This window comes from Zingiber officinale, chromosome 4B (assembly GCF_018446385.1).
Source record: "Zingiber officinale cultivar Zhangliang chromosome 4B, Zo_v1.1, whole genome shotgun sequence".
In the NCBI taxonomy this organism is placed as follows: Eukaryota; Viridiplantae; Streptophyta; class Magnoliopsida; order Zingiberales; family Zingiberaceae; genus Zingiber; species Zingiber officinale.
In genome coordinates, this window is record NC_055993.1 from 66,767,285 (window position 1) to 66,791,606 (window position 24,322).

The following is a 24,322-nucleotide window of genomic DNA, read 5'->3' on the forward strand; positions in this document are numbered from 1 at the left end:
ATCTCGAAATGCGATATTCTTTGAAAACGTATTCCCAAATAAAAAGGGAAACATTGAAAGTGATAACAACGGAAGTTCAAACAAAAATGACGTTACCGAACTTAGCTGTTATAAAAGGACTATTGACGATCAAAGTGAAGAGCCACGTCGTAGCAAACGGGCTAGAGTTGAGAAATTGTTCGGGCCAGATTTCATGACTTTCATGTCAGAAATGGAACCAAGAACATTAAGTGAAGCTCTCTCTAGACCCGATGCTCCAATGTGGAAAGAAGCTGTCAATAGTGAAATTGAGTCTATCATGAATAATCATACTTGGGAATTAGTAGACCTTCCTTCTGATAATAAACCATTAGGTTGTAAGTGGATACTAAAACGTAAGTATAAAGCTGATGGATCAATTGACAAGTATAAGGTCATACTTGTAGCCAAGAGGTACAAGCAAGAGGAAGGCCTTAATTACTTCGATACATACTCACCGGTGACAAGGATTACGTCCATACGAGTGCTAATAGCCATTGCAGCACTGTATGACCTTGAAATACATCAAATGGATGTTAAGACTGCATTTTTAAATGGTGAGTTGGAAGAAGAAATTTATATGGAGCAACTCGAAGGGTTCATGGCTCCTGGAAATGAGAAAAAGGTGTGTCGACTTGTTAAGTCGTTGTACGGACTTAAGCAAGCGCCTAAATAATGGCACGAAAAATTTGACAAAGTAATGCTGTCAAACGAATTCAGAATAAATGAATGTGACAAATGCATTTATGTCAAAAACACACCTGAAGGCTATGTAATTGTCTGTCTATACGTAGACGACATGCTAATAATAGGCAGTAATCATGATGTAATCATGACTACAAAGAAAATGTTGACCAGAAATTTTGATATGAAAGATATGGGTCAAGCAGATGTTATATTGGGAATTAAAATTCTCAGGACATCAGAAGGGATAGTTTTAACACAATCCCATTATGTAGAATCTGTATTGAAAAAATTCAATGTGTACGATCTCTCTACAGTGAAAACACCTATGGATCTAAGTCAACACTTATCAAAAAACCATGGTGAGACCATATCGCAGTTGGAATATTCTCGGATAATAGGCAGTTTGATGTATCTCACAAATTACACACGTCCGGATATTGCCTGTACGGTCAACAAACTGAGTCGTTTTACGAGTAATCCAAACGACACCCATTGGAAAGCATTGATGCGAGTTCTCAGATATTTGAAATATACTATGAACTATGGATTACATTATGGAAAATATCCCGCTGTATTGGAAGGATATTGTGATGCTAATTGGATATCAGATACAAAAGACTCCAAATCCACTAGTGGATATGTATTCATGATCGGTGGGGGAGCAGTATCTTGGAAATCCACTAAGCAGACTTGCATTGCTCGGTCAACTATGGAATCCGAGTTTATAGCACTAGACAAAGCAGCTGAGGAAGCTGAATGGCTGCGAAATTTCTTGGAAGATATTCCTAGCTGGATGAAACCTGTGCCTGCCGTACTAATCCACTGTGATAGTCAATCGGCGATTGGAAGGGCACAGAGTAATATGTATAATGGGAAGTCACGACATATACATCGTAGACATAATACCATTAGGCAGTTGATCTCGAATGGAGTGATTGCAATCGACTATGTTAAGTCCAAAGATAATTTGGCAGATCCTCTAACGAAGGGGTTGAGTCGAGATCAAGTATACTGCTCATCAAGAGGAATGGGATTAAAAATCTACAACTAAAACGACTGTAGCGGTAACCCAACCTTGTTGACTGGAGATCCCAAGATCTTGGTTCAATGGGACAACGAAGTTACAGAAGTTGTGGTCCAGCACATTAGATAGTTTATCTCTATCCCAATCCTAGGATGAATTTGTGCTGTCCTACCTCATGTAGTGAGGTTAAGCTTATGCTTTTAGTGACTTCTATACCTGATAAGGTGGAGTATGGTAGGATACTCTTGATAGAAGTGTCACCTATGTGAGTGTGAAGACAGGCTGCTTCAATGAAACACTCATGAATCCAAGATGGTATCCATGGCCGAAACGGAACCAACCATGAGAACCTAAAGTAGGTGAGATAGATCTCTGTGTGGGTATTATTGTCTAAGTATACACCAACAGCTGAGCAGTTCAAGACATCACGTTCACTGCGCAGCCTAGTATACTCGATAGCATTTCACTACGGAAGGTTCAAAGCCACAAGCTACCTCTCCCGATGCGGTGACTTATCGATTAGACTCTTGTAAAATGTCAGCATGCATACACGCATTGCATTAATTTCCATTCATGTGGGGGATTGTTGGATATTGGGGCCTTAAATGGACCAAAATGATTTAGAGGAAGGAAGCCATCAATTGTTGAAAGTCGTAATTGACTTCAAAATTGAAATCTACGATTCGCGTAGATAGATTTAGACTATTAATTTGCTCAAAACCGATTAAGGGTGAATGAGAAATTAATATTTAAAGTCAACCCAAAATAACATTTGTTATTCATTAATAAAGTGCATAGGAGAATAGTCCCACATCGAAAATTCTCGATGTGTATTCTCTACTTATTAATGAAGATGTGTTAATGGAGTTAACACAAAAAATAAAAGGACAGGTGACCCCTTAGCCCAGGGCGAGCAGGTGCTCGCACCTGTGAGCCCGCCACCCGCCACGTGCGCACGTGCGCAATGGGCGCTTTGTAGGTGCACTTTGCACTTCGCATCGTGAATTTATGCTCCAGGTGACATTGCAGTGCCTATGCGGCATCCTCGTGGGCAAAGGGAGATGACTGGACAGTTGACTTAGGGAATGGATGGCTACCGTTGATCACCGTTGATCAAATAGATATGATGGATCGCTTGTGATGCGATCTAGAGCGTTGGATCGCAAAGAGTAACGATCTGACGGCCTGAGATGAGACTTGATCTGAAGCATCGAATCAATGGATCCAGATCCGATGGCTGATGACAATAGGCGGGATCTGAGGGTCACAACTCCTCAGATCTGATGGATGAGATTGAAGTGGGCTTGGTGAAGGGTTACAACCCTTCAGAATAGATGATCTAGATCGATCCAGCCCAAGGAACACATCCACTCACCCAAAGGACACTCAACCTCTTCGTTCAGTATAAATAGAACCCTCCAGATGATGGAATACTCACTCAATCTTCTCTTCTCTTCCTCAAGCATTCATCTGATCTTGTGCATTCAAGAGTCCAAGAAGTCTACTAAAAGGTTCGCTGGTCTCGGAAGTCGGAGTGCTACGATTCCGAGACGTTCGTCGTCGTTGTATCTTGGGAACGAATTGCAACAATCCGTTAAGCACCGTAGCGGAGCAATATCGTTTACGGAGATAGTGTCGAACACTAGCCTCGACGATCAGTTTGCATATTCCAGAAGCTACCTGGAGACAACATTGATAACCTAATATGACTATTTTGGGAACTTTCAGAACAACAAAGTGTAATAGGTTAAACACTTGATGCCTAAGCTTCAATGACTACAAATTAGTGTAAAAGAATTTGACACTACAAGGAGGCAAATACAATCAATGATTGCTGGGGAAGTTGCCAACGTTGTAGAGATGAAGCCTATTGGCTATTAGACACAATGAAAGATTTAAAACAAAAAAACAAAAAAAAGGGATAAGTCACTCATGAAATTTTGAAGCCTATAGTTTTCAACACTTTGATGATGTGATGGCTAAGATGTGTTTAGGTCTTGGGTAGAATTTGTTCAGTGTCTATTTGACTTCTTCACATGGTTTAGGAGAGGGGTTTATGTTGGTGCAACCGTGCAATTATGCTTCTAAGTGGTTTAAATGTTTGAATAAAAGTTTAAATTATAATATTTTGTGTTTACTAATAAGGTGTGCGACTATGTAAGTCATTTGACATAAATTTTGCAAGTGCAATAAACGAAGTTTTGGTAGGTCAAAGGTGTTGGTCCCGATGTGACCAGTAAAAGGGGGATAAATTATCCTGAAATTAGAGTTAAAAACTTTCTTTTGCTTCTCAAAGTTAGCAAAGACAACACAGGTTAGTTGAACAAAAATTAATTAACATAAAAGAAAAGAAGATATAAGATTTACTTGGTTTCAACCAGTGGGATTATTAGTCCAAGACTTTGAAAACTTCACTAAAAATCTTCTTCTGGCGGAGTAGTCTCTTACAACAATTAAGTACAAAAATAGATAGAAGTAAACAATAGAAGCAAGTATTTTGTTTTCGAGTATTGTATTAAAATGAAGAGGACTAGGACTCTATTTATAGTCCGTTGGTAAAAAATGTTAGTTGGCTGATATGGCATCTTCGGGAGCTTGGGGTGGGTCTGAGAGCCCCAGCGGTGCATTCTAGCTTCTTCACAATGTCTCTTCAACAGCTTCAGGATAAAAAATTTTATCTTCACCCGGGCACCTGGACCAGTCCGGGCGCTTGGAGTGTTGTTGACGTGGACTTTAACAATTATCCGTAGCAACATCTCGAAGAGGAAGCACATGTTTGGTTCTAGGTTGGTCTAGGTTCCAAGACCTAGTCTGACTGCCTAGACTTGGTCTGGACACCTAGACTTGGTCTAGGTGCTTAGACAAAGTCAACATAGAGTTGACTTTGTCTAGCTACTACTCCGATCGCTTAGGTGATTCTCTAGCCACCCAGAGTGAAGCTCACCCAAACTCAACTTTGGCCTTCTCTCCTCGAGCAATTTTTCACTCCAGCTTTTTGTCCCTTAGAGGTGCCCCGCGCGTCCTTTTCGCTCCACCGGTGTACTCTTCCACAACTTCTCATCCCTCGGATGCACCAACCCATCGACCTGCTTCTCCTTCCATCCTTCTCGTCTACTGCATCTTCCATTCGACTTCTTGTGTTCCTAAGTCCCTACACACTTAGACACAAGGCAACAAAAATGCAGAGCCTAACTTAACTCGATTGATAACATCAAAACTCACCCGAGCTACTTATAATATCTCCTTTTTTGATTTGCATCAACTTAAGTTAAGTTAAGGTAATAACAAATAATAAAATAAGTGATCATTACAAGTAAGTACACTAATTTGGCCAAAAAAAATTAAAAAAAAATCTATACTACCCCTAAACTCACTTCCAAATTTCTTCCCTTTTGATCATATCAAAAAATAGGGGTATATATAAAAAAAAATCTTAAAGTTTTTCTAAGAGAGATTGAAATAGTTAGCAATTTTTCAAGAATTATTTTTCAAATGTCCAAATTTCTAAAAATTAAAAACCAGATTTGTTAAAAAATTGTTTTAAAGTATCAAAAAAATCTTAAATTTTTTTGTCAAAAATAATCGTAATAATTTAAGAACATGATCAAAATTTAATATATAGAACATTTTTTAGTTTAACCATAGAAAATATTTTAAATAGAGAAAATTATTTTTTAAAATAAATATTTAAAAATAGTTTTATAATCTTAAAAATCTGACTGATTTTTCTAAACATTCAAAATATGACATTAATTATAAAAAAAATCAAGTTTTTCAAAATTCATCTCCGAAAAATTTTAAATTTTAGATTACATTTTTTATAAAAAATTATATAATCATTATATAATCATTGAAAAATCCCAAAAACATTTATACTAATAGATTTTTCATTTGTGTAACACAAAAAAAAATTCAATAAAAAAAATACATGAACTAATTAATTTTATAAATAGAATTAAAGAAATTAAAATTAAAATATGCATAAAATTTTATTTAATCTCTGCATTATTTAAGAACCTAAAATAAATTTTTACCTACTAAATTAACAGGATATTTTCTTGAAATATATTTTTGTGTTATTTTTCTTATTTAACCCTTGTGAAAAATAAAATATCAGTTAAGTGTTGTTGTATGGAGCACCAGACGATCGAACCTGAGTTTTGATTATGGAAAAGAGTTCAAAAGTTAAGATGTCTTATTATCTAACAAGTGTAACTAAACTTGCAAGAAAGTCCTAAGTGTTCTTAGCCAAAAATCCTAGTGGATTCTAAGCAGGTGGAAAACCCTAGGGGAAGGTAACCCTAGGTTATGGAAAGTCCTAACTGTGGTTAGGCAACAAAATCTTGGTTCGGGGGACTGGGCAAAGTATTGGTGGGTCGAGGATGTTAGGTGAAATCCTAGAGTTGAGGACTCTAGGTAAAAATTCTGGGGTCGCGGACACTAGGCGGAAGACTAGACAGGTCGGGAATTAGACATTCAACATGAAGTTTTGACATCTCAAATGCTCAGTAAAAGTCTAGAAGGTCTGGAGGACCAGTCAGGCAAAAGGTAAACTCTCTTGACAGGATTAGATGAGGATATGTTACCTGTTAAGGGAACAGTAGGCGTCGGTTCGACCTAGGATTTCTGGAAAATCTGAAAGTCAGAACCGGACAGTCCAGAGACTGTTAAACAATTCTATTAATCATTATGTATTGTGCTAACTTTATTTTGTAGGATATGTTTGGTATTTTGGACTAACGTATCTTGCAAGGAGTGAAAAGGACATAAAAGGCTTGCCCGCGCAGAGAGGCTCGAAGGCGCCTTCCAGGTGCCTGAAGGTGCCTTGGAGCTAGAATGGAAGGCACCTTACATGCGCTTGAAGGCTCCTTTAAAGAGATAAAATTCGTAGAAAGCGGATGTTATCAACGACCGAAGCTATGAGGATAAGATCCGAGCTGGAGGCATCTTCAAGGAGGTTGAAGGTGCCTTCAACGGCTTATAAATGTCCTCTTCAAGCAGTGCATCAATAAGAGCTAAATTTTGTGATAACTCTCTTGCGAGCTGCTCCAAAGAATGTTTTAATGAAGCCGTAACGCTGCTCGGACTATTAAAAGCTCGAAACTCCAACTCTCCAAAGTTGTCGATATAGTTTTGATTATTGTAATTTAATTATTCTTGTATTTCATCCTATGCATGTAAATTTTAGATTGATTGTAAATTTCCCAAAGTAAATACTCAACGAGTGTGGGCCTTGGAGTAGAAGTCATCATAAACTTTGAACCAAGTAAAACCAACACATGTTAGTGATTGCTTTACTTCCGCTATTTTATTTTCTATTTCTGTTGTGTTATTCTGTGTTTTATGAAAAGTGTGAAAAAGCCGCGAGCGCTATTCACCCCATCCCCTCTCCCTCTAGCATATCTTGATCCTACAATTGATATCAGAGCGGGGCCACTCTGAATCGGTACAACTACTGTTCAAGCATTTTTCATCGCTTTTTCATCTATTTTTTTTTTAAAATAAATTCTTACACCTTTTTATTCTCTTTTCAAAGTTTTACTATAAGTCAAGATTGGTCTAATAATCTCTTCTAAAAAATTTATCGATTTGTCAAATTTTTCTCAAAATTAGTGCAACACCATTCGAGCCAATTTATTACCTTATTTTACTACCGCACTACTAATCCAAGACTAAGTCTTGGAATAAGTTTCATCATTTTTGTCCTTTTAAGAGTCTTTTTCTAAATGGCCGACCAAGAAGGCTACAACACTACATGGCCACCACTATTCTTTGGCGAGGATTTCGAATACTGGAAGGGTCAGATGGAGTACCACCTCAAGACTACGATTGTAAAATACCGAAAAATAAGCGAATATTAATAAGGGAATTTTCCGGAATTTTTAGAAATTTTTCGGGAATTTTTCGGAGCTCGTACGGACGAGTTGACGGGGATAAAAACGGGGTCCGGAAAAGCCTGTTTAGGCTACCCCATTTAAGTGAGGAAAAGTTTATATATTTAATTCTTTTTCTTTTTCCTTATTTTTATTCCCATTTTCTTTTTCTTCCCTCGACGCCGAACCGTGCCATTTCTTTCCCCTCCCGCGCGTGCCGAAGCCGACGCCGAGCCCTAACCGCCGGCCGGTGGTTTCTTCCTCGCCAAAGCACTTCTTCTTCTCTTCTCATTCTTCCTCCCCGAGTCGATTTCTCTCCTTCTCCCGACGCCGAGCAGCGCCGAGCCCTAGGTGCCGACGCCACCGTAGCTCTCGCCGTGGAGTTTCCAGCGCCACCGCCGCAACTCACAGAGCCGACCCACTCTTCCCCTAGCGCCGACTCTTCCCCTTTTTCACTCGCTGTGGAGATTTCTGAGCCACCACCACCGTTCCTCCCCGCTACACACCGCGAGCCCGACTCCTCTGTGCCCTTCTTCCGCTCTGTCGCGTCTCGGCACAGCGCCGACGCCGACCGTCTCGCCGGTGTGTCTTTGCTCAGGATTGGGTTTGGACAGGAGCAACAGTGCCGAGTCCTGTTTGTGTTTTGCTCGACAGTGTCGAAGACGACACAGCTGTGCCCTAGTCAGATCTTGGAGCTAAATTTCTGTGGTTGATTAGAATTTGTTGCTTGATTTGCTGTCGATCTTGATTTCATCAAATCCGAACAGTGAAGAATTCCAGCAACTCTTGGATTTCAGTATAAACCAGTGGTTTTGAATCAAGGTAAGAATTTGGTGATTTTAGGTAGCTGTCAGTGGAAGTTTTATAAGGTTGTAAGCTTTGTGTAACAAATGTTAGGTTTGCTTGTTTTTGTTTACAGCAGCAAAACAACCCTTCTCCGGTAGAAACTATCTGGCTGTGAGTTTGAGGTAAAATTTAGGGTTTTGGACTTCGTTGTAGATGATTGCTAGTTGTGTTAGCATTACATGTTAACTTGGATTCATGTGTAGGTTTCAATTGAAATCGAATAGTGGAATGGTTAGGGTTAATGGAGCTAATCCTAATTGATTTTGAGTTCAATTTAATTAGGGTTCTTGAAGGAAAATACTTTGGTTTAGCTATTTTGCTTATAATTAAATTTAGCTAAACTAGACCTTATGTTTAATATACAGGACCTTGACGCGAGACGAGTATCTCGGAGTCAGATTGGACCTTTCCATTTACGGAGGTGGGTACTTTTGACTTTTTATCTTTGATATGCTTAGTAATGAAATTAACATATTGCATCAATTGTGTTTCTTATCTGTTTTGGTTATCACTACCCAAATCTTGATACATGTTTGATTGATTGATTTGTTTTGCATCTCATATATACTTTACCTGTCTATACATGCTTATAGGGGTAGTGATATACCATGCTTCACCATGTTCAGGACCTAGGTTTTTATACCTTCTGTGTACCTTTGATTCGATATGATTCGTTGACCTAGGGTGCACTTTTCTATATATATGGATTAGGTCAGGATGTTTATATGGTTATTGCCATGCATCATTTGCATGATTGCATACTGTGCGATAGTCCGCTCCATTATTGTTGAGCACATCACCAGTTACATGGATCTGCACACACCACCACTCATGGGTTAGTGGTCGATTCAGGCAGAGTGTGTTGCAGCAGGGACTCTGTTAGGCACCGTTGGTCGCTCATGGGTAGTGTGACACAACGTGTTATCCGGTAGGGATTCCTCCCCGTCATCGTGTACCGGGAGTTGAGAGCATTGCGCTCCCCCATCTATGATTTGGGGTAGGAGGATAGGTGTACTCCGACAGCATCCCGTCCACTCGGTCACTCATCAGGAGTAGTGACGATAGAGTGCACGGTTGTCACAGCTCTACCCACTCGGCCTCACTTTTGTATGAGATGATCGACTGGCGTCAGGGGTGACCAGGACGCATCATTGGCATCATATGCATGATGCATTTATTGCTTGTGTTTGTGGTTGCTGCATTTATATGCTGCATATTGTTTGGATACCTATGTTTGACATGCATACAGGATCCCTATACCACTCGGACTGTTGACCTTATACTCAGGACTTGGTTAGTACAGTATTCTCCTGTTTACTTCAGATGAATTTTTATCTTTCTTATCAGGAGACTGTACGCATGATTAGTGCTAGGTGTTGTTTCTTTACTTTGCATATCAATTGTACCTGCTGAGTGTTGGACTCACCCCGCCTCCATTGTTGTTATTTTCAGGTTGATGCTGTCAGGAGGGAGTTCCAGTCGCTGGTCCCCATAGCACGTAGTGCTACTCCTCTGCTGGTTTTTGAGTTGTTGTTTTATTTTAGCTTTTCGCTATCAGACTTTGTTTTAGTTTTGTTTTGGACTTTACATATGGATATTGTATGGAATCTTTCCGTTGGATGGACTTTTGGTATGATTTGGATTTACTCTACTACATGCCTGCCTGAACGGCAGAAGAGGTGAGTTCGTCGGTTTTGAGCTTTACGAGTGTAGTTGAGTAGGGTGGTTTTCGAGTCAGAGTATTACTACTTTGTTGATTATATATAACTGCGTGGATGGTTGTGTGGAATGTGTTTTTATTTATTGTTATGATTCCAGCCGCCTGTGGCTGAGGTATATGAGATGTAGAAAAGTTTCAGATTGTCCACCATACAGGGGAGATGCTGCCAAAATTTTCTCGGACAGGGACTACTCTGGGGGCGTGACAATTTAGTGGTATCAGAGCACAGGTATACGATCTTTTATTTTCGTATTTTTGATGTTTGGGATAACCTGATACCAATTTAATTACTTGGTATCAGAGCGCCAAGTTTGGCGTTACTTGTTGGATATTTATATTTTGGATTTTCGAGATTTATCTGATACCAATTTATTGGTATCAGAGCAGGTTATGGATACCTGCTTTTGGTGTTCTGGATTTTTTGATGTCTATTTCGGTTTGTACGGATTTCCGTTATGGTTATGTTTCGGACTTCCGTTTCGGATTTATATGGATTTCCGGCGATTTTCTCGTTCGGAATTTTGAGGTTAGAAGTTGGGGACTGGACAGCGATGGAACATCTCCAGACGGCAAATAGGTATGATGTTTATTTTATGATGGTTAGGACATCTATTAGCACTTTATCTTTATTACCTGTCTGGCTGTTGTAGACATATTACATGTGATGGGTTAGCCACTGATCTTGGTCGACCCTAATAGAAATCAAGGATTTTAGTCTCTGGTGATTTTTCATATCATACCATCAGTAGTTTTAGCTTCTGTTACTACTATTAGGAGATGGAGGCACATATCAACCTCTGCTATTGTTAGCTGGGTAATGGATGATACCTATATATTCCTGTGGACTTAGCCAGTAGAGTTTTTATACTCGTATCTTTTGGATATTAGGGTATCCGATACGATGAAAATTGGTCATTGGAGAGTTATCATGTTTGATCATTGTTGAGAATGATTTGAGGTTGAGGGATATTGGGAGATCAGATATTGTGATGTGTTGATTTCTAATGATTTATGAGAGTAAATGTTATGTGGTTGTTTGATGATCTATTAGTGGATAACTATTTTGATGATTTATATTTGGGTTGTCATTGATGGTGACATAGTGAGTGTCATTTATGATATTCACAGGTTTGATGATTATGGTTGGTGATCAGATTATAAATTGGGTGCTGGAGAGTTTACGGTTGAAAGTGCCTATGATATTTTAATAAATCTAGTTGGTTATGGTTAGTTAACAGGATGATAAAAAAAAAAAATTGATATTTGTTTCATCTGATATTGAACTATGTGGATGAATAATGATCGATGTTTTGAATGCTAATTTGCCCTCATGGGGAGTAGAGACTTATTCATCTGATATTATGTGGGCTGATATTTTTAAGGATAAAAAATGAGAGTGTCTTGATGTTCTTGAATTCTGACTTTATCTTTTGGGTCGTATACCTTTATACATATGATTATTGTGGGTTTCTAGTTGATTATGCCGAGTGGATAGGCATACATGTCTGATTGTTTATTGGAGGTATTTGTCAATTAAAAACTATGTTGTGGAATGTGCACATATGTTTGAGTGTTTTATTGGATGTATCTTATCGATTCAGTCTGAGTTGTGATATGTACAGATGTGTTCGGTGTAATATTCGAGGTATTTTATTGATTATATTTGATTTGTGGATGCACTTGTGCCTATTAGGCTTTGTTGGAAGTATTACGTTGATTATAATCTTGGCATAAGGTGTACATATGTCATGTGAGTGTTGTTGAGGTGTATTGTCGATTATACCTATGTTGATATATGCACACGGGTTTGATAGGTATTGTTGGAGGTATCACACTGATTTATACCTATGCTATGAGTGTGTTTGGTGTGTATAAATTGGATGATTATGTCGATCATATCTATGTTGTGTGTGCACGGGTACCAGGTGTATGGTGGGTAGAATCATGATGATTCTACCTATGTTGAATGTAGAATGCTGAGTGTCTACATTATGTTATTGGTTGTATAACCCTGTCAACTAATTCTCTTATTAGTGGGTGACCAACCCACTAGGATGATGATAAAGTTGACTATGGATTTGATTTGCTTACTGGGTGGTTATACCCTAGGCTAACCATATTGATCTGGGGTAGAGAGATCTTGTGCAGTCTCTAGCTAGATAGTTAGGTGCTTGGGCACTTATGTATTGTTGTGGTAGAGCGTAGCTCTCACATGTTATGGATCGTTTATGGTAGAGCGTAGCTTCCACATATTCTGGATTCCCACATATTTAGGGATTGTTTTGTAGTGGAGCGTTGCTCCTACATATTGCGGATTGTTTGTAGCGGAGCATTGCTCCCATATTTATTGTGGATACATATTTCGGATTATCCCACATATGGAGGATTTTTTGTGGTAGAGCGTTGCTCCCACATATGTGGTGTTTCGTGTGATGGAGCATTTCTCTCACACTAGAGGATCTATTCTTTGGTGATTATATATCGTTGGTGATCAGATCTGTTTATTGTTGAGGATCTTATGGTTAGGAATGTCTGTGATACGGACATTATGTGTCTTGGTTTTACCATTAGTGCTTGTGGTGCCCTAGATATTATCATGGACTCGATGATTTGGGTATCCCTAGGATGTTTGGATTGGTTTCCATTGTCTTTGTTGACGATGTGGTGATATATTTCTGATCGGTGGTAGGTCACGTACACCATCTTTGCATAGTTCTAGAGATGTTTCGTCAGAAACGTCTATATGTGAAGATCAGTAGTGCTGATTTGGATTGTCTTTTGTGATGATGTTTGGGGCACACGGTCACCGGTAGGAGTATACCATGGTTCCACAGGAGATAGAGGTTGTTACCGTTGGGAGCAGCCGAAATCAGTGCAGGAGATCCGCAGTCCTTGGGACTGGCAAGATATTACAGACCTTTCGTCGAGGGTTTCTTTCGCATAGTTATGTCACTGACACGCCTGACCAGAAAAAGCGTGAAGTTCACGTGGTCCGAGGACTACGAGACCAGCTTCCAGGAGCTGAAGCGGAGATTAGTGTCGACTTCAGTTTTGATTTTACCTTCTAGAGAGGACGGATATGCCGACGCATCTATTCAGGGTTGAGCGCTGTTCTGATGCAGCACGATATGGTAGTCTCCTATGCTTCTCGTCGGTTGTAGGAGCATGTGAAGAACTACCCTGAACATGATCTGGAGCAAGTCGCCATTATTTTTTTCCCATGAAGATTTGGCGACATTATTTATATGGCGTTACATTTGAGATTCTCACTGACCATAAGAGTCTCAAATATCTGTTTACTTGGAAGGAACTTAATCTCCAACAGAGGAGATAGATGGAGTTCCTGAAGGATTATGATTGTATCATTAGCTGTCACCCGGGGAGAGCTAATGTGGTTGCTGAAGCGCTTAGCAGGAGTCCGGAGGGACTTTAGCTTGCCACCGAGTTGTGGTCACAGACTTGATTTAAGGTTTCTCCGATTTGGGCCTTGAGGGGTAAGGACAGACAGAGCATGGTACTCTGGTTACCATGGTTGCTCAGTCATCGATCAGGACGAGGATCCGAGAGCCCTAGGCTGCTGATCAGTATTTGCAGTTTATTTACAGCCAGATAGCTTCCGGCAACAGACTGAGTTCACACGAGACGAGGAAGGTGTTATACACTTCCGAGGCAGATTATGCGTATTTCAGTCTCGTCCGGTCTTACAGGAGCTATTTCAGGAGGCTCATCGCTCTCGATTTGCGATCCATCCGGGCGGGACCCGTATGTATCGAGACTTGAGGCGTTCCTACTGGTGGAACGACATGAAGAAAGACGTCACGAATTTCGTAGCTAGATGTCTTGTCTGTCAGCAGGTGAAGGCTGAACACCAGAGACCTGCAGGGTTACTTCAGCGGATTCTATTCCTGAGTGGAAATGGGAACATATTACCATAGACTTTGTGGTGAGTCTATCTAGGACACGACGAGGCCATGACGCGATTTGGGTAATCGGTGATCGATTAACCAAATCCGCGCACTTCTTAGCGATTCGGAGGGCTGATCCTCTGGATCGATTGGCAGATCTATATTGTCGGAAGATTATCAGACTACATGGTGTTCCGTTGAGTATCATCTCGGATAGAGATCCACGGTTCACGTCTCGTTCTGGCAGAGTCTGCAGCAGGCCTTGGGCACGCAGCTCTGTTTCAGTACAACTTTCCATCCGCAGACAGATGGACCGTTAGAGCGGACTTTTCAGACTCTAGAGGACTTGTTGAAGTCTTGTGTAGTGTATTTTAGAGGCAGTTGGGAGGACCATTTGCCATTGGTAGTGTTCGCCTAAAACAACGGTTTGCATTTGGCTATCCAGATGACACCGTTTGAAGCGTTGTATGGTAGACCTTGTCGGATACCCACCCTCTGGGATGAGGTTGGGGAGGCCCAGTTGTTGGGACCTTATAGAGCTCAGCATGAGGCAGAGTTAGTCCGTACTATCAGACAGAGGATGTCAGAGGGATAAGACTGCCAAAAGAGTTATGATGACCGGAGTCGGAGACTCTTAGAGTTCTCTATTTGTGACCATGTATTTCTGCGAGTTTCACCCGTAAAAGGGGTGAAGAGATTTGGCTTCAGAGGTAAGCTAGCTCCACGATACATTGGACTTTTCTAGATCTCGGAAAGGATTGGAGTGGTAGCTTACCAGTTGGCACTACCACCGTACTTGGCAGGAGTGCACGATGTATTCCACGTATCTATGCTGAGGAGATACGTACCCGAACCGACACATACGCTGACAGATATCTCAGTTTCAGTACAACCTGACGTCACTTATGAGGAGATTCTGGTACATATTTTAGAACGGAAGGAGAGACAGTTGTGGAACAAGACTATCCGGCTTGTTAAGGTCGGATGGCAGCATCATTCGGATGAGGAGGCTACTTGGGAGCTCGAGGATACTATCCGAGCTCGATATCCCCATCTTTTCACTTTAGGTATGGGATTTATTTACCGTTCAGCATTTATACTCTATATCTGTTGTTAGTACTTGCTGATGGTAGATAACGAAATTTGGGGACCAAATTTTTATTAGTGGGGGAGAATGTAAAATACCGGAAAATAGGCGAATATTAATAAGGGAATTTTCCGGAATTTTTGGAAATTTTTCGGGAATTTTTCGGAGCTCGTACGGACGAGTTGACGGGGATAAAAACGGGGTCCGGAAAAGCCTGTTTGGGCTACCCCATTTAAGTGAGGAAAAGTTTATATATTTAATTCTTTTTCTTTTTCCTTATTTTTATTCCCGTTTTCTTTTTCTTCCCTCGACGCCGAACCGTGCCATTTCTTTCCCCTCCCGCGCGTGTCGAAGCCGACGCCGAGCCCTAACCGCCGGCCGGCGGTTTCTTCCTCGCCGAATCACTTCTTCTTCTCTTCTCATTCTTCCTCCCCGAGTCGATTTCTCTCCTTCTCCCGACGCCGAGCAGCGCCGAGCCCTAGGTGCCGACGCCACCGTAGCTCTCACCGTGGAGTTTCCAGCGCCGCCGCCGCAACTCACAGAGCCGACCCACTCTTCCCCTAGCGCCGACTCTTCCCCTTTTTCACTCGCTGTGGAGATTTCTGAGCCACCACCACCGTTCCTCCCTGCTGCACACCGCGAGCCCGACTCCTCTGTGCCCTTCTTCCGCTCTGTCGCGTCTCGGCACAGCGCCGACGCCGACCGTCTCGCCGGTGTGTCTTTGCTCAGGATTGGGTTTGGACAGGAGCAACAGTGACGAGTCCTGTTTGTGTTTTGCTCGACAGTGTCGAAGACGACACAGCTGTGCCCTAGTCAGATCTTGGAGGTAAATTTCTGTGGTTGATTAGAATTTGTTGCTTGATTTGCTGTCGATCTTGATTTCATCAAATCCGAACAGTGAAGAATTCCAGCAACTCTTGGATTTCAGTATAAACCAGTGGTTTTGAATCAAGGTAAGAATTTGGTGATTTTAGGTAGCTGTCATTGGAAGTTTTATAAGGTTGTAAGCTTTGTGTAACAAAAGTGAGGTTTGCTTGTTTTTGTTTACAGCAGCAAAACAACCCTTCTCCGGTAGAAACTATCTGGCTGTGAGTTTGAGGTAAAATTTAGGGTTTTGGACTTCGTTGTAGATGATTGCTAGTTGTGTTAGCATTACATGTTAACTTGGATTCATGTGTAGGTTTCAATTGAAATCGAATAGTGGAATGGTTAGGGTTAATGGAGCTAATCCTAATTGATTTTGAGTTCAATTTAATTAGGGTTCTTGAAGGAAAATACTTTGGTTTAGCTATTTTGCTTATAATTAAATTTAGCTAAACTAGACCTTATGTTTAATATACAGGACCTTGACGCGAGACGAGTATCTCGGAGTCAGATTGGACCTTTCCATTTACGGAGGTGGGTACTTTTGACTTTTTGTCTTTGATATGCTTAGTAATGAAATTAACATATTGCATCAATTGTGTTTCTTATCTGTTTCGGTTAATCACTACCCAAATCTTGATACATGTTTGATTGATTGATTTGTTTTGCATCCCATGTATACTTTACCTGTCTATACATGCTTATAGGGGTAGTGATATACCATGCTTCACCATGTTCAGGACCTAGATTTTTATACCTTCTGTGTACCTTTGATTCGATATGATTCGTTGACCTAGGGTGCACTTTTCTATATATATGGATTAGGTCAGGATGTTTATATGGTTATTGCCATGCATCATTTGCATGATTGCATGCTGTGCGATAGTCCGCTCCATTATTGTTGAGCACATCGCCAGTTACATGGATCTGCACACACCACCACTCATGGGTTAGTGGTCGATTCAGGCAGAGTGTGTTGCAGTAGGGACTCTGTTAGGCACCGTTGGTCCGCTCATGGGTAGTGTGACACAACGTGTTATCCGGCAGGGATTCCTCCCCGTCATCGTGTACCGGGAGTTGAGAGCATTGCGCTCCCCCATCTATGATTTGGGGTAGGAGGATAGGTGTACTCCGACAGCATCCCGTCCACTCGGTCACTCATCAGGAGTAGTGACGACAGAGTGCACGGTTGTCACAGCCCTACCCACTCGGCCTCACTTTTGTATGAGATGATCGACTGGCGTCAGGGGTGACCAGGACGCATCATTGGCATCATATGCATGATGCATTTATTGCTTGTGTTTGTGGTTGCTGCATTTATATGCTGCATATTGTTTGGATACCTATGTTTGACATGCATACAGGATCCCTATACCACTCGGACTGTTGACCTTATACTCAGGACCTGGTTAGTACAGTATTCTCCTGTTTAATTCAGATGAATTTTTATCTTTCTTATCAGGAGACTGTACGCATGATTAGTGCTAGGTGTTGTATCTTTACTTTGCTTATCAATTGTACCTGCAAGTGTTGGACTCACCCCGCCTCCATTGTTGTTATTTTCAGGTTGATGCTGTCAGGAGGGAGTTCCAGTCGCTGGTCCCCACAGCACGTAGTGCTACTCCTCTGCTGGTTTTTGAGTTGTTGTTTTATTTTAGCTTTTCGCTATCAGACTTTGTTTTAGTTTTGTTTTGGACTTTACATATGGATATTGTATGGAATCTTTCCGTTGGATGGACTTTTGGTATGATTTGGATTTACTCTACTACATGCCCGCCTGGACGGCAGAAGAGGTGAGTTCGTCGGTTTTGAGCTTTACGAGTATAGTTGAGTAGGGTGGTTTTCGAGTCAGAGTATTACTACTTTGTTGATTATATATAACTGCGTGGATGGTTGTGTGGAATGTGTTTTTATTTATTGTTATGATTCCAGCCGCCTGTGGCTGAGGTATATGAGATGTAGAAAAGTTTCAGATTGTCCACCATACAAGGGAGATGTTGCCGAAATTTTCTCGGACAGGGACTCCTCTGGGGGCGTGACACAGATAGAGGTATGGATCATAATCTAAACTGGATTCACACTCCCCACCGAAAATGGAGAACTATTCGCATGCAATAAATGGGATGAACCAACAAAAAGGAAGATCAAGGCGGACGCAAAGGCCACCCAAACCCTATAGTGTGGTTTATCCAAAGAGGAGCTAAACTGAATTGGACTGTTTAGCAGTGCAAAAGATCTCTAGCAAAAGCTGATCAAACTTCACGAAGGAACCTTTGATGCTCAAGTCTGTAAAAAAGATTTGTTTTCAAATAAATCATATAACATCAAAATGTAGAATGGAGAATCAGCAAGTCAACTACACTCTTGGATCCATGATCTTTTGAACGACCTCCATGCAATTGGACAAAAAGTGGAGAATCGCGACGTCATCATGTACGCACTTAATGTTTTTCCGAGGAATATCTTGTAGGTATCGATGATAGATGCTTACAAAGTATCCAAGGATCTTTCAATTATTATATTAGATGAATTATTTTTTGATTTTGAATTACACGAACAGGCTAATGCATGTCCGGCCAAGAAAGGTATTGTTTTGGTTGCAGGCTCAAACAAGACTAAGAAATCAAAGCTCAAATTCTGACCCAAATTAGAAGACAACAAGGAGATCACCTCCAAACTAGTCAGCCAAATTCAAAAATTCCTAAAGAAGCAAAGGATAAGGAAGGCATTAAAAGCAACGTGGTCTGAATCCTTGGAAGACTCTGATGAAAAACACAATCAAGCAAGCTTTCTTGCTCTATCGGTACAAGCTTACGTTGCTGAAACTGAATCTGAGTCCGAAACTAGAGCTGAATTAGAAATCAAGTCCGAAAGAAGCCATGAATCTATATCCATTTTTGAAGGGACAAATAATATTGTAAGTTCTCTAGTTACTGGTGCTCAAGTAGATGATCTACAGAATTTAGTTTCATATTTATTAAGAAAGTTGCCCAAATATAATATTCGGATCAAGTCACTCTAAAACGAGGTAATAGCCCTTAAGGAAGTGACTAACCCAAGCTCCTTGACCGAATCTATTTAAGCCAGAACTTCAACTCAAGTCCAACAACTTCAGGAAGAAAATTCTAACTTGAAAAGTCAAGTCAAGGAACTTAGGGACTCATTGGAATGGTTCAATTTAAGTTCCAAGAATCTTGATTTGATCCTTGGAAAATAAAGAGCCATATATAATTGATCTGAACTCGAATATAAGCCAAAACATAAATTTAAATCTTACTGATCCTTAGTAAATCGACCAAATAGAAAACTAGTCCAAGCATGGGTCTCCAAGACTAACTTGGTTAATCAAGTTGGACTTGATAAATATTGGATCTCCAAAGATAAAATCTATTACCCTGATAGACCTTATCGAGGCTATGATCTAGGAGGAGCCAATAAAAAGACTATTTTCATTATTAAATAGACTTGTTTGATACTTGATTTACTATTTTTTCCTTATACATGCTTAGATTAGGATAGATAAGGACTTAGGCTTGATCAACACTTATTTAGTTAGACTAAGGATTCTCAGAAAGGAAATTAAACATTAATTTGTTTAAAACATTTTATCTAAAAATGGTTGTTGTTCCAATATCCAAGAAGGCCTAGTGCCTCGCCATAGCTTGGAAGCTAATTATTTAAATAAATGTTTAATTGACTAACTGTTAAACCTTAGTCTAACTCATGTGTACATCAATCTCTAGATTTTAACCAAACTTGAAGATATAATTAACCATCTCACAAAATAAATAAAGTTCCCTGATTGACAATTTAGAAAAAGGTGTAAGTACCCCGTGATGGTATTGATGTGGTCAACCAAGTTAAGTTAGGTCTTGGTGTGTTTAAACTTTATGTTTAAGTGTGCAGGAGCTTAGGAATACAAGAAGTCGAGTAGAAGACGTATCTAGTGAGAAGGATGGCACGAGAAGGGAATTGATGGGCTTGGTGTATCTGAAGGACAAGATGCCGCAGAAGAGTACACCGACGGACTAGAAGGACGCGCGCGGTGATTTGAGAGACGAGAAGCTGGGGAGGAAGGCTGCTCGAGGAGAAGGTCAGAGTTGGGTTGGGATGAGTTCAACTCTGGTTAGTCGGAGAATCACCTACGCGAAGAACTACGCGAAGAGATTAGTGTTTAAGCTAAGTTATGCTATGGAAGGCGTCTTCTATGGCTAGAAGGCGCCTTCGATGAACAGTACGAAGGCACCTCTAGCCTTTGAAGGTGTCTTTTGATAGCCGTTAGTGAAAATAAAATTTTATCTTCGTACGGATAAAACTTAACCGATTGAAGGTGCCTTGAATCCTCTTGAAGACACCTTCCACCCTCGGATAAGATTTTTCAGGAACTATAAAAGGCCCCTGGAGATAGAAAAGAAACAACAACTGTAACTACAACTCTTGTACTCTTTTCTAGTCTATTTCTTGAGCTGTCAATGTCTATAAGAGGCTTCTCTACCTACAATGAAGGAGATCTACTAGTGCTTTTCATTGCCTTGGATTAACAACCATCTAGGTTGTAACCAAGTTAATTTCTGGCTATCTTACATTTTTCTTTTAAGTTGTTTAGTTTAGTTTTATTATTATTATTGTGCTACTAATCAAGTCCAAAGGATCAAGAAAGGAGTTTAATTTTTTTTTATTGGCAATTCACCCCCTCTTGCCGGCCCTGCTGTGCCAACAACTGGTATCAAATCCAAAACTCCTCAGAAAGACTAACCACTGACTGAAGCACTGAGATGATGGACTGACCGAGCATCTACCTATTGAAGTTTGAGGGAGAATTCGCGTTATGGAAGAAACGCATGGAGGTATTTTTTAAAACTGATTTTGAAATTTTTTTGATAATTAAATATGCTTTTGTAGCCCCTAAAGACCAATAAGGAGTAGAAAAAGAAGAATATATGTGGACCAAGAAGGAGCAAGCGGACTCATAGCAAATGGAATAGCCGAATTCCATCTGTTGAACATGCTACCTTCATAAGAAGTCAACAGAATCGACACCTATGAATCAATAAAGGTACTTTGGGAGAAGTTCCTGGAACTACACGAAGGTACGTCCGAAGTCAAGCTCGTAAAACAAGATTTGCTCAGGAGCCAACTGATCAACCTTCGGCTGAAAGAAGGAGAATTAGTAGCACAACTATATGCTAAACTGAAGGAGCAAATCATCGGACTCACAAATCTCAAAGAAAATGTAATAAACTGAGATTCTCTATGGTACGCATTAAATTCTTTTCAAATGACACTCGAATGGTCCTTAATTGTCGACTCCTATTATATTTCTAAAGATCTAGTGGTAAGCACATTAGAAAGTTTATTTTCCACTTTGAAACTTCATGAATTATGCAGAATCAAAGGAACCCAGATAGAACATTGCCCTGAAGGTAAGAACGGACGATCCAAACTTCGAAGCGTCAATTAATGAAAACGAAGTGACCCTAATGGTAATAAAATTTATTAAATTTATTAAATCTAATAAATTTAATAAGCCATAGGTGGAAAAGCACTTTCAGAGCAAAAGGAATATTCGATGCTACAACTGCCAAGGAGAAGGGAACATCAAGGACGACTACCCCTAACTAAAGAAGAAGGACAAGGGCAAAAGAGCAACAAGATCAAAGCACAAGAATATGAAGGCCACATGGGATGAATCATCGTCCTCTGAGTCCAAGATCGAAGCTTACATCGGACTAGCTCTAAAGGCAAGCCACTAAGGAGAAGCTGAAAGAAACTTAGAGATGAGCATCGATGAAGGGGGAGGATCCTCAGAAGAAAGCTGTGATGAAGGGAGAGCATCAGAGCACGAGGTAAGTGAGGTACGTGCTTTATCTTCTGAACAATCTTACGAGTTTATCAAAATGCTTTCTAAAAATATATGCAAATTAGAAAAAGAAAATATTGATTTGAAAAGACAATTAGCTAATGCGCGTGCACTAGAATTATTTAATAAATTTAAAATTAGAAAATAAAAAATTGAAAACACAAATAGAAAAATTAAAAGATAACCATACATGTTCTAACTACTTTCAAAAATCAAAGTTTAGAAAGTATGGTAGAATTAATTGGTATATTATAAATCACCAGGGATAAATTAGAAAAATTCTTAAAAATTATGTACCTCCTAAATTTTTAATAAATCCATAAATCCAGTAGGTAGGAACCTATATTGGGTTCAAAAATTCTTTTTAGATTAAAATTATTTTTTATTATTAGGATAGAAATTGTCTCAAATTAGAAAAATATTTATTTATGTTCATATTTCATATTGAAAATTTACTTCTATGTTATTTGATGATTTGATCGACAAATAAAAATATTTTTAAATTTTGTTTACTGTTGAGTTATTTTTTATAAAATTGCTAACAAATATCATACTTTGAAATTTAAATTTATTTCACAGACTTATATTTTAAAAACTTATTTTTCTATGATAAAACATGATATTCTCTATCCTTACAAATATTTTTTATTTTTTTAAAAAGAATGTCTGATTTATTACAAATTACTTTTTGAAAATATAATTATTAATATTAAAAATACAAGAAAATAGAAATTTTAAAAATTTTATTTTCTTGCTGTTCAATGTGTCTCATACATTCAGGAAAAATAATAAAAAATTTAGAGTTGAAATAATATTTTTAAAAGATTTATTTTCAAAAATTTTATTTACTTTATTTTTTCCAAATTTATTTTTAATGTGATCAAAGGGGGAGGAATAAATAAAAGTTGGAAAGGATTAAGGGGGAGTTAGGATAATTTTTTAATTATCCTTGTACTTATCTTATTGTACTTATCTATCATGTTAAACTTCATTTATCATGTTATTACTTGTTGTTTAACCCTAACTTTAACTTGGGTTGATGCACATCAAAAAGGGGGAGATTGTAAGTACCACATGATGGTTTTGATGTGGTCAACCAAGTTAAGTTAGATCCTGTTGTGTTTAAACTTTGTGTCTAAGTGTGCAGGAGCTTAGGAACACAAGAAGTCAAGCGGAAGATGCAGCTAGCGAGAATGATGGCACGGGAAGGGAGTTGACGGGCTTGCTACAATCGAAGGATGAGATATTGTGAAAGAGTACATCGGTGGATGAGAAGGATGCGCGTAGCATTCTGAGGGACGAGAAGCCGAGGAGGAAGGCTACTCGAGGAGGTCAGAGTTGGGTTTGGGTGAGCTAAACTTTGGTTAGCCGGAGAATCACCTACACAAAGAGATCAGCGTTTAAGCTGAGTTGCATTGTGGAAGGCACCTTCCATGGCTGGAAAGTGCCTTCGATGAACACTATAAAGGTGTCTTCCAGCCTTTGAAGGCATCTTCCGATAGTCATTAGCGAAGATAAAATTTTATCTTTGCATGGATAAAACTTAACCAATTGAAGGCGCCTTAAACACTCTTCAAGGCGCCTTAAACCCTCTTGAAGGCACCTTCCACCCTCAGATAAGATTTTCCAGGAGTTATAAAAAAGCCTCTAGAGCTATGAAAAAACAATAATTATAACTACAACTCTTGTACTCTTTTCTAGTCTATTTCTTGAGCTGTCAACGTCTGTAAGAGGGTTCTCCACCTACAACTAAGGAGATCTACTATTACTTTTTACTACCTTGGATTAACAACGATCTAGATTGTAACCAAGTTAATTTCTGGTCGTCTTAGGTTTTTCTTTTAAGTTGTTTATGTAATATACCAAAAAGATAGATAAAGATGTAAATAATTAAAATTTGACTTAACTAAATTATCTAAGTGAATAGTTTATCAGGAATTAAGTCAATATGAATTTATGGAATTTATTAGAAATTTTGTGGATTTTAAAAAATTTATTTTATATTTTATGTGGTAAAAGAAAAGAATGTTTAGAAATACTCAATTAAAGTGGGAGTTGATTGGATATATAAAGGAAAAGTTTTACTTATCAAAATCTAAGTTTTGATTAACTCATCGCATGTTCCTCCCTCATCCATGCCACATGACGCTCGCACGTCGAAGCTGTCACCGTGCGTCGATGGTGGCCAAGGATGAACGCCGCCTATGCCCGGCCGAGTTCCTCCTTGCCTACGCCATTTGAAGGCATATAATCCGGACATGTAATGGCTACGTATATTTTCTTTTTTCTCTTCCTTGCATTAGTGATAAGCTATCCTAGGTTTAAGGGATAAATAGTAGAATTAGTCTTCCTAGTTTTAAGGGATAAGTTATTGGACTTAGCCTTAGTTTATGGTGTATATAAAGGGTTCTAGAGGTGTGTATTGATTCATTAATTTT